This window comes from Salmo salar, chromosome ssa05 (genome assembly GCF_905237065.1).
Source record: "Salmo salar chromosome ssa05, Ssal_v3.1, whole genome shotgun sequence".
NCBI classification, from domain to species: Eukaryota; Metazoa; Chordata; class Actinopteri; order Salmoniformes; family Salmonidae; genus Salmo; species Salmo salar.
Genome location: NC_059446.1, coordinates 20,644,457 through 20,652,644, shown reverse-complemented (window position 1 = coordinate 20,652,644; position 8,188 = coordinate 20,644,457).

The following is an 8,188-nucleotide window of genomic DNA, read 5'->3' as shown; positions in this document are numbered from 1 at the left end:
TTACAGCAAAAGCAAAACATTAGATTATGTCAGCAGAGTACCCAGCCAGAAATAATCACAGCCATTTTCAAAGCAACTAGCATGCATCACAAATACCCAAAACACAGCTAAATGCAGCACTAACCTTTGACAACCTTCATCAGATGACACTCCTAGGACATCATGTTACACAACACATGCATTTTTTGTTCGATAAAGTTCATATTTATATATAAAAACAGCATTTTACATCGGCGCATGACGTTCAGAAAAAAACTTTTCCCTCAAATGCTTCCGATGATCAGCGCTACAATTTACAAAATTACTATTCAAAAACATTGTTAAAATGTAATATTGTCATTCAAAGACTTATAGATTAACATGTCTTGAATGCCATCTTTGCCAGATTTAAAAATAACTTTACTGGGGAGGAAAAAAAACTAAAAAAAAAAACCCCCAAAAAAATTCACACTTAGCAATAAACGACGTGGTATGCCCAGAAAAAAAAAGTCTAGGCTATAAATGTTGGAGCCATCTTGGAACGATCAACCATCAAAAATACTATTGTAAATAATCCCTTACCTTTGATTATCTTTATCAGAAGGCACTTCTAGGATTCCCAGGTCCATAACAAATGTAGTTTTGTTCAAAAAAGTTAATAATTTATGTCCCAATAGTGTTAGCGCGCTCCGAAGGCTAGTGAAAATGTACTGTGTGCGTCTGACTTGTCGTCAGGAATGAGCAAAAAAATATATATTTAAGTTCGTTCAAACATGTCAAACGTTGTATAACATAAATCTTTAGGGGCTTTTTCAACCAGGGCTTCAATAATATTCCATTGGGACGGTTGCATTGTCTTTCAAAACGTTTCGAAAAGGGAGAGTACCCATGGGCGCCGACTTCACAATGGTAATGGCCCATCCCCTGTGACCAAGATAAACAGCCTCTCTTTCAGTCAATTTTGATAGTAGGAGACTCAAACCACTTTGTAAAGACTGGGGACATCTAGTGGAAGCCATTGGAAGTGATAAATGATTCACAAGTCCCTGTGTGTTTCAATGGCAAATGTTTGAAGTGATATCCACACATCAGATGTCAGTTTCCTGTCAGGATTTGTCTCAGGGTTTTGACTGCCATATGAGTTCTTTTATATCCACAGACACCATTCAAACAGTTTTAGAAACTTAAGGGTGTTTTCTATCCAAATCAAAGAATTATATGCATATTCTAGTTACTGGGCAGGAGTAGTAACCAGATTTTAAAAATCGGGTACGTTTTTTTATCCGGCCGTGCAAATACTGCCCCCTAGCCCTAACAGGTTTTAAAGGAGAGGTTCTTTTTTTAAACCAAATCTATATTTTTTATATAAATGGCATGTTACAGAAAGGTCCAGACACCTTTTTGTGATTTCACATGTTTTTGAGAAACTTACCCCAAACAGCAAAACACTTCCTCATCCTTGTTGTTACGAATCCCTTTGGCCCAGCGGTCTAGGGGGGATGGATACGAGACCCGTAACATAAATCATGCAAATTATAATCGTGACATGTAACAGTGAAAACCAAAAACCACAGACAACTGAAATCTACCATCAAACTCAAAAGGTTTATTTTAAACACACGGTAAAGGGGTGTGAGAAAAGGGGCTGAGCTGGACCCAAGCAAAGAAACAATAATCAAAAACACCCCTAAGCTAGACTAGCCTATTTCCACAACAGCTAGCTAACTAACCAAAAATACAGAGGGTGGTCCGCCCAGTTCTAACTAGGGTACTTAGACACAGTATTCCTACGGGTAATGTATGCCCATGGGCGACTTGTCTTGGTACCCCCTTTTCCCACCAAACAAACAACAAAACAATACTCACAGGATTACCGGACAAATGTGACATGCAGTTGCAAAAACAAAAGAGATCAATACAGAGATAGAGAGACACAGGGCGATAGAGATTGGACACAAGAGCGATTGAGGGAATGAACACAAAGATTGATCTGGGGAGAAAACAACTGACTGGGTTTTTAAACCAAGGGAAAGGGGCTGTGATAGGTTGAGGGAAAAGGAACAGGTGTCTTCTGATTGGGGACTGATTGATGACTGATTGGGGAGTGATGATTGTCACCTGTGAGGAGGAGAAGGAGAGAAAAGAAATACAAATACAGGATACACACTACCTGTATCCGTAACACTCCCACCCTTAAAAGAGCAACCCTAAGGGGGGATTGCGAACAAAGTATTTACTATAAATCCCCACAATATCAATCTTTCAAAACATGCAAAAATCATTATTTTTTACACACGAGACAAAGCATCTGCGAATACATTATCTGAACCCTTTTTGTGGCAAATCTCCAAATTATAATTTTGTACAATAAGCGCCCAACGCATTAGGCGCTGGTTGTACATACGGTGGAGAAACACTAAGGGGTTATGGTCAGTATATACAATCACAGGTAGGGCACTAGAACCTATATACACTTCAAAGTATTGCAGAGCTAATAACAAAGCTAGAGCTTCTTGCTCGATAGTGGCATAGTTTGTCTGACATTTGTTAAATTTACGTGAAAAATAACACACCGGATGATCCACTCCATTCTTATCCTGCTGCAGTAGAACAGCACCAGCATCTCTGGCACTAGCATCTACCTCAAGTTTAAACGGTTGTTCAGAATTCGGAGCAGCAAGTACAGGGGTATTACATAAGAGTGCTTTAGCAGTTTCAAAAGCTACCTTACAATCAGGGGACCACACAAACGATCTAGCCGGACTGAGCAAATCGGTCAATGGAGCAACTACCGCAGAGAAGTTTTTACAGAAGCTACGGTAGTAGCCAACCATCCCCAAAAACCGGCGTAGCTCTCGTCTGGTGGTAGGTGCAGGGAATGCAGTGATAGCCAAGACCTTGGCATCAACAGGGCGCACCTGTCCATGGCCGACCTCTTTGCCGAGATAGGTAACCGTTGCCTTCCTAAACTCACACTTGGCCAAGTTCAGGGTTAAAGAAGCAGCTGCCAAACGCTCACATACTACACTTAGAGAGTTAACATGATCTGACCACTCAGATGAATAAATCACTAGATCATCAAGATATGCACTACAATTAGGAACGCCAGCTAATACGGTGTTAACCAGTCGTTGAAAAGTGGCTGGTGCATTTCGCATCCCAAAAGCCATGACAGAGTATTGTAGGAAGCTGTCTGGGGTAACAAAGGCAGAAATCTCAGAAGCACGTGAGGTTAACGGAACCTGCCAGTAACCTTTTAAGAGGTCCAACTTAGTTACATAAGTAGCAGCACCAACAACAGTGTCGATACAGTCGTCCAGTCTGGGCAACGGGAAAGAATCTGGCAATGTGACAGAATTTACCTTTCGATAATCCGTACATAACCTGGACGTACCATCAGGTTTAGGAACCAGAATGCAAGGAGAACTCCAAGGGCTTGAACTTGGCGTAGCCAGGTCATTTTCCAACAAATATCTCACTTCATCCCTCATTATCTTCCTCTTAGAAGCATTGACACGATATGGGTGTTGCTTGATAGGGGCAGTATTTCCAACATTAATGTCATGTTCCAACACATTTGTGCGTGTAGGAACGTCATTAAAGAGACATGGAAAACTGTGGAGTAGCCTCACAATATCGTCGGCCTGTCCTTCCGTTAAATGAACCAGACCTGACTGGAGAGACATCAGCATTTCTGAGTTGGGCAATCTAACACTGCTGCTGAGTATTGCGCAACTCTAATCCATCTCCATCAACATCATAAATATGACAGTCCACTACCATCGCAGTAGAAGCAGAAGAGACAGCAGTACCTTCCGTTGTTGTTGAACTATCTACCTGGGTGAGGGGTCGGGTGTGGTATGCTTTCAACATGTTAATGTGGCACACACGAGATTGGCGTTTCCTATCAGGAGTTTGAAGCACATAATCAGTTTCACTTAACATCTTTTCAATCAAATAAGGACCAGAGAAACGAGCTGATAGTGAAGATCCTGGAACAGGCAATAACACCAGTACTTGGTCACCTGGCTGTAGTGGACGAGAAACAGCCTGTTTATCATAGCGTCTTTTCATACTTGTCTGTGAGGAAGACAGAGCTTCCTTAGCGAGAGCAAAGGCTTGGTATAGGCGCTCACGAAAGCGACTAACGTAGTCCAACACATTCTCTTCTCCCGTACACAACTCTTGGGACAAAAACTGTTCTTTAAGGACTTTCATTGGTCCTCTCACTGTGTGACCAAACACTAGTTCAGCCGGGCTGAACCCTAGGGAGTCCTGTACAGTTTCACGAGCAGCAAACAAAACTAGAGGAACTCCCTCATCCCAATCTTTCTCAGATTCCAAACAATATTTACGTAGCATAGACTTCAGTGTCTGATGCCATCGTTCAAGCGCACCCTGAGACTCTGGGTGATATGCGCTTGACACGGTGCGTAACTGACAATGAATTTAACCTGTTGGGGCTAGGGGGCAGTATTGAGAATTTTGAAAAAAATATGTGCCCATTTTTAACTGCCTCCTACACCAACTCAGAAGCTAGAATATGCATATTATTGTTCAGGTTTGGATAGAAAACACTCTGAATTTTCTAAAACTGTTTGAATGGTGTCTGTAAGTATAACATAACTCATATGGCAGTCAAAACCCTGAGACAAATTCTGACAGGAAGTGGATACCTGATGTGTTGAATTACCTTTAAGCCTATGCCATTGAAACACACAGGGGCTTATTAATTGTTGAGCACTTCCTATGGCTTCCACTAGATGTCACCAGTCTTTAGAAAGTGTTTTGAGTCTTATACTGTAAGAACTGAACGAACAAGAGCCTTGGAACGGTGGTGGCCAATTAGACTCTGGCGCACGAGTTCATGTTTGGGTACTCTCGTTCCAAAACGTTTTAAAAGAGAATGCAAACGTCCGCCTTGAATATTATTCATGTTCTGGTTAAAAAAGGCACTAATGATTTATGCTATACAACGTTTGACATGTTTGAACGAACGTAAATATTTTTTTCCCCCTCGTTCATTAGTAATTTATCAGATATCAGAAAGTTTGCAGTAAAATATGTTTGTCTTATATTATTTGAGAGTCTAATAATTACTCAATATGTTCTGATTAATTTAGGAAACGGTCAGAGGTCTGACTACAAGACAGTGGAGCAACAGCCAGAGTCTGACCCAGTCCATCCAGGAGACTCAGTGACTCTGCAGTGTACAGTACTCTCTGAGACCTGTACAGGAGAACACAGTGTGTACTGGTTCCAAGCCGTCAAAGGAGAATCTCATCCATGGAGTCATTTACACCCCTGGGAACAGGAGTGATGAGTGTGAGAAGAGCCCTGAGACTCTCTCTCCTACACAGAGCCGTGTCTACAGCCTCTCCAAGAAGAACCTCAGCCTCTGATGCTGTGACTTACTACTGTGCTGTGGCCACTTGTGGGGAGATCCTGTTTGGCAATGGAACCAATCTTAACACCATTAAAGGCACAACTTATTGTTAAATTGATAAATTACCTTACACTTGAAAATCTTTATGTAAACATTCAAGCATATTTTACAGATACCATTATTTAGTTTAAATGAGTCGAAGCCAAATAAATTGTTTTATTAAATTTGCATGCTTAACATAAAACATGATGAATGTATTTTTGTACCAGGAAGCACAGTGGATCCCATTGTCCTCAGCATGGGAGCAGCAGTGGCTGTGTGTGTGAGTGTCATTTTTATTCTTGTTTGTACCAAAAACAAGAGGCAAACGTGATCGTTGTAAAGATAAGACATTTTAGACATACAGTACACATATATTGTTTTGTGTCAAATGTGTTAGCTATGATCATTTGTAAGTAAAATATAATGTCATGGGCTGACACCTCTGAATGTTATACTGTATATTCCGTCTCCATTTTCATGCTTGGGTTTCTATCTGTTGATACAGCAAGTGTCTCTCAGCATATTCACCATGATGATAACCTCTCATCAGAGCAGTCAAGTGGTCAGTTATGTAACATCTATATTATCCAATGTGTGAAAACAAGAGGTACATTGCCTGTTATACAGGAGTGTATATATTAGTGTATATGTGTATATTTGTTAATAAATCACTAAGTACAGCAGTAACCCATGAGATGTTGCGGCAGTGTTGTGTATCATAAAGAAAACCTGAATATTCTTAATTATAACCTGCAGCTTTAATTTGGCCAGCTCTCAGTTGATCAAAAAAGTGGTTGATAGTTTTATTTCAATGTATGTACTCTTAAAGCCCCACATTTTAGATGTGGTGCTTTAAGATGTCAAATTACCCTCATATTCACTAGCTTATTTATTGTCCAGAAACCTGTAGTGTAACTTAAAATATTATATTGAACAATGTCAACATGCTCAAAACATCAGTTTAGGTATTGGTCATTAAAAAGTAAATGCTTTAGAAATATTTTTGCTTTATTAAAACATTGGTTTTGCATAGCCATAGCCTGTCATTAACTAGTAAGATAAAATATAACACTAAGACTGGGGTTCAATCTGATCCACATTAGATCTGTGTTATAGCACGCTTGACCGGGGTTCAATCTGATACACGTTAGATCTGTGTTATAGCACGCTTGACCGGGGTTCAATCTGATACACGTTAGATCTGTGTTATAGCACGCTTGAAATTTCAAAGGTCATTTCTGAGCTGACATCTGCAGTGTTCACCGTGAAAGCGATATCCTAAAATGTCGGGGAAAATAACTCTAAAAGCTTCATTGTTGGTAGTCCAGCTCCCTATGTAGGTAATTGAATCCTAGACTCAGAATGCACATTTCCTTTGAACATACTTTTCATGTTATTATTTAGACTTTTCTGTTATTGTGCACAATGGAGTTTTTATTTACTGTACTCTCTTAATTAGGTGCCAAACACAGATCTGTTAAATTTCGCTGCATTGCATTTCTCTGAGAAGAAAACTAAAAGAGGAAGAAATAAGAGAGAGACACCACAGGAGAGTGTGTACTCTGATATCAGGTACTCAGACTGGTAGTGAACTTTGTTTCAGATACAGTATGGACAAAATTATCTCAGTCAAGCATCTCTAGTTAGACAAAATGTAAGCGTTTTGGTTAAATAATCTCAGGACATTGCTTTCGGATTAATTTGTACAATATTACAATACAAATCCTAATGCAATACCATAGACAATACCATAGACAATGGAATGACATCCATGTTTCTGCTCAGTAATTTGTTGAAGGACCTTTGGCAGTGATTACAGCCTCGAGTCTTCTTGGGTATGACACCTGTATTTGGCGACTTTCTCCCATTCTTCTCGGCAAGCTCTGTCAGGTAGAATGGGGATCGTCACTGCACAGATATTTTCAGGTCTCTCCAGAGATGTTCATGTCCAGGCTTTGGCAAGGAGACTCAGAGGCTTGTCCTGAAGCCACTCCTGCATTGTCTTGGCTGTGTGCATATGGTCGTTGTCCGGTTGGAATGTGAACCTTCGTCCCAGTCTGAGGTCCTGAGCGATCTGGAGCAGGTTTTCATCAAGGATCTCACAGTACTTTGCTCCGTTCATCTTTCCCTCGATCCTGACTAGTTTCCCAGTCCCTGTCACTGAAAAACATTCCCACAGCATGATTCTCCCACCACCATGCTTCACCGTAGGGATGGTGCCAGGTTTCCTCCAGATGTGACGTTTGACTTTCAGGCCAAATAGTTCAATCTTGGATTCATCAGACCAGAGAATCTGGTTTCTCATGGTCTGAGACTCCATTAGGTGCCTTTTGAGGCAAGTATAACAATTGAATACTTTTTCCACCACTGTGAATATGTATATTTGGTCAAATATTTGGTAATTTTCAATGTATCATCAATGTATTATTATAATTTATTTTTTGTTCTTGCATATGGTGTCTCACACATTTGTCAGTAAACTGTAAAAAATCAGCATTTTTATTTGACCCTATAATGTTGCAAAATATTAAAATGCATATTAAAACCTTTTCTTTTTTGGGTCAACCTTACACAGTATGCTTCACACTCACCATTAAAGGGGAAGCTCAGCATTTTACAACTTCATGTAAGATGGTTCCTCACCGTGAAAGTAGTCCTCACCGTGAAATTAGTCAAGACAAAATGTAATCCAATGGTCGGTTTTCTCTAAACAGGAACTACAGACTTCAGCTAACTTTAGCCACAGCTTATCACTCCCATTGATAGTTAGCTATCGGTGAC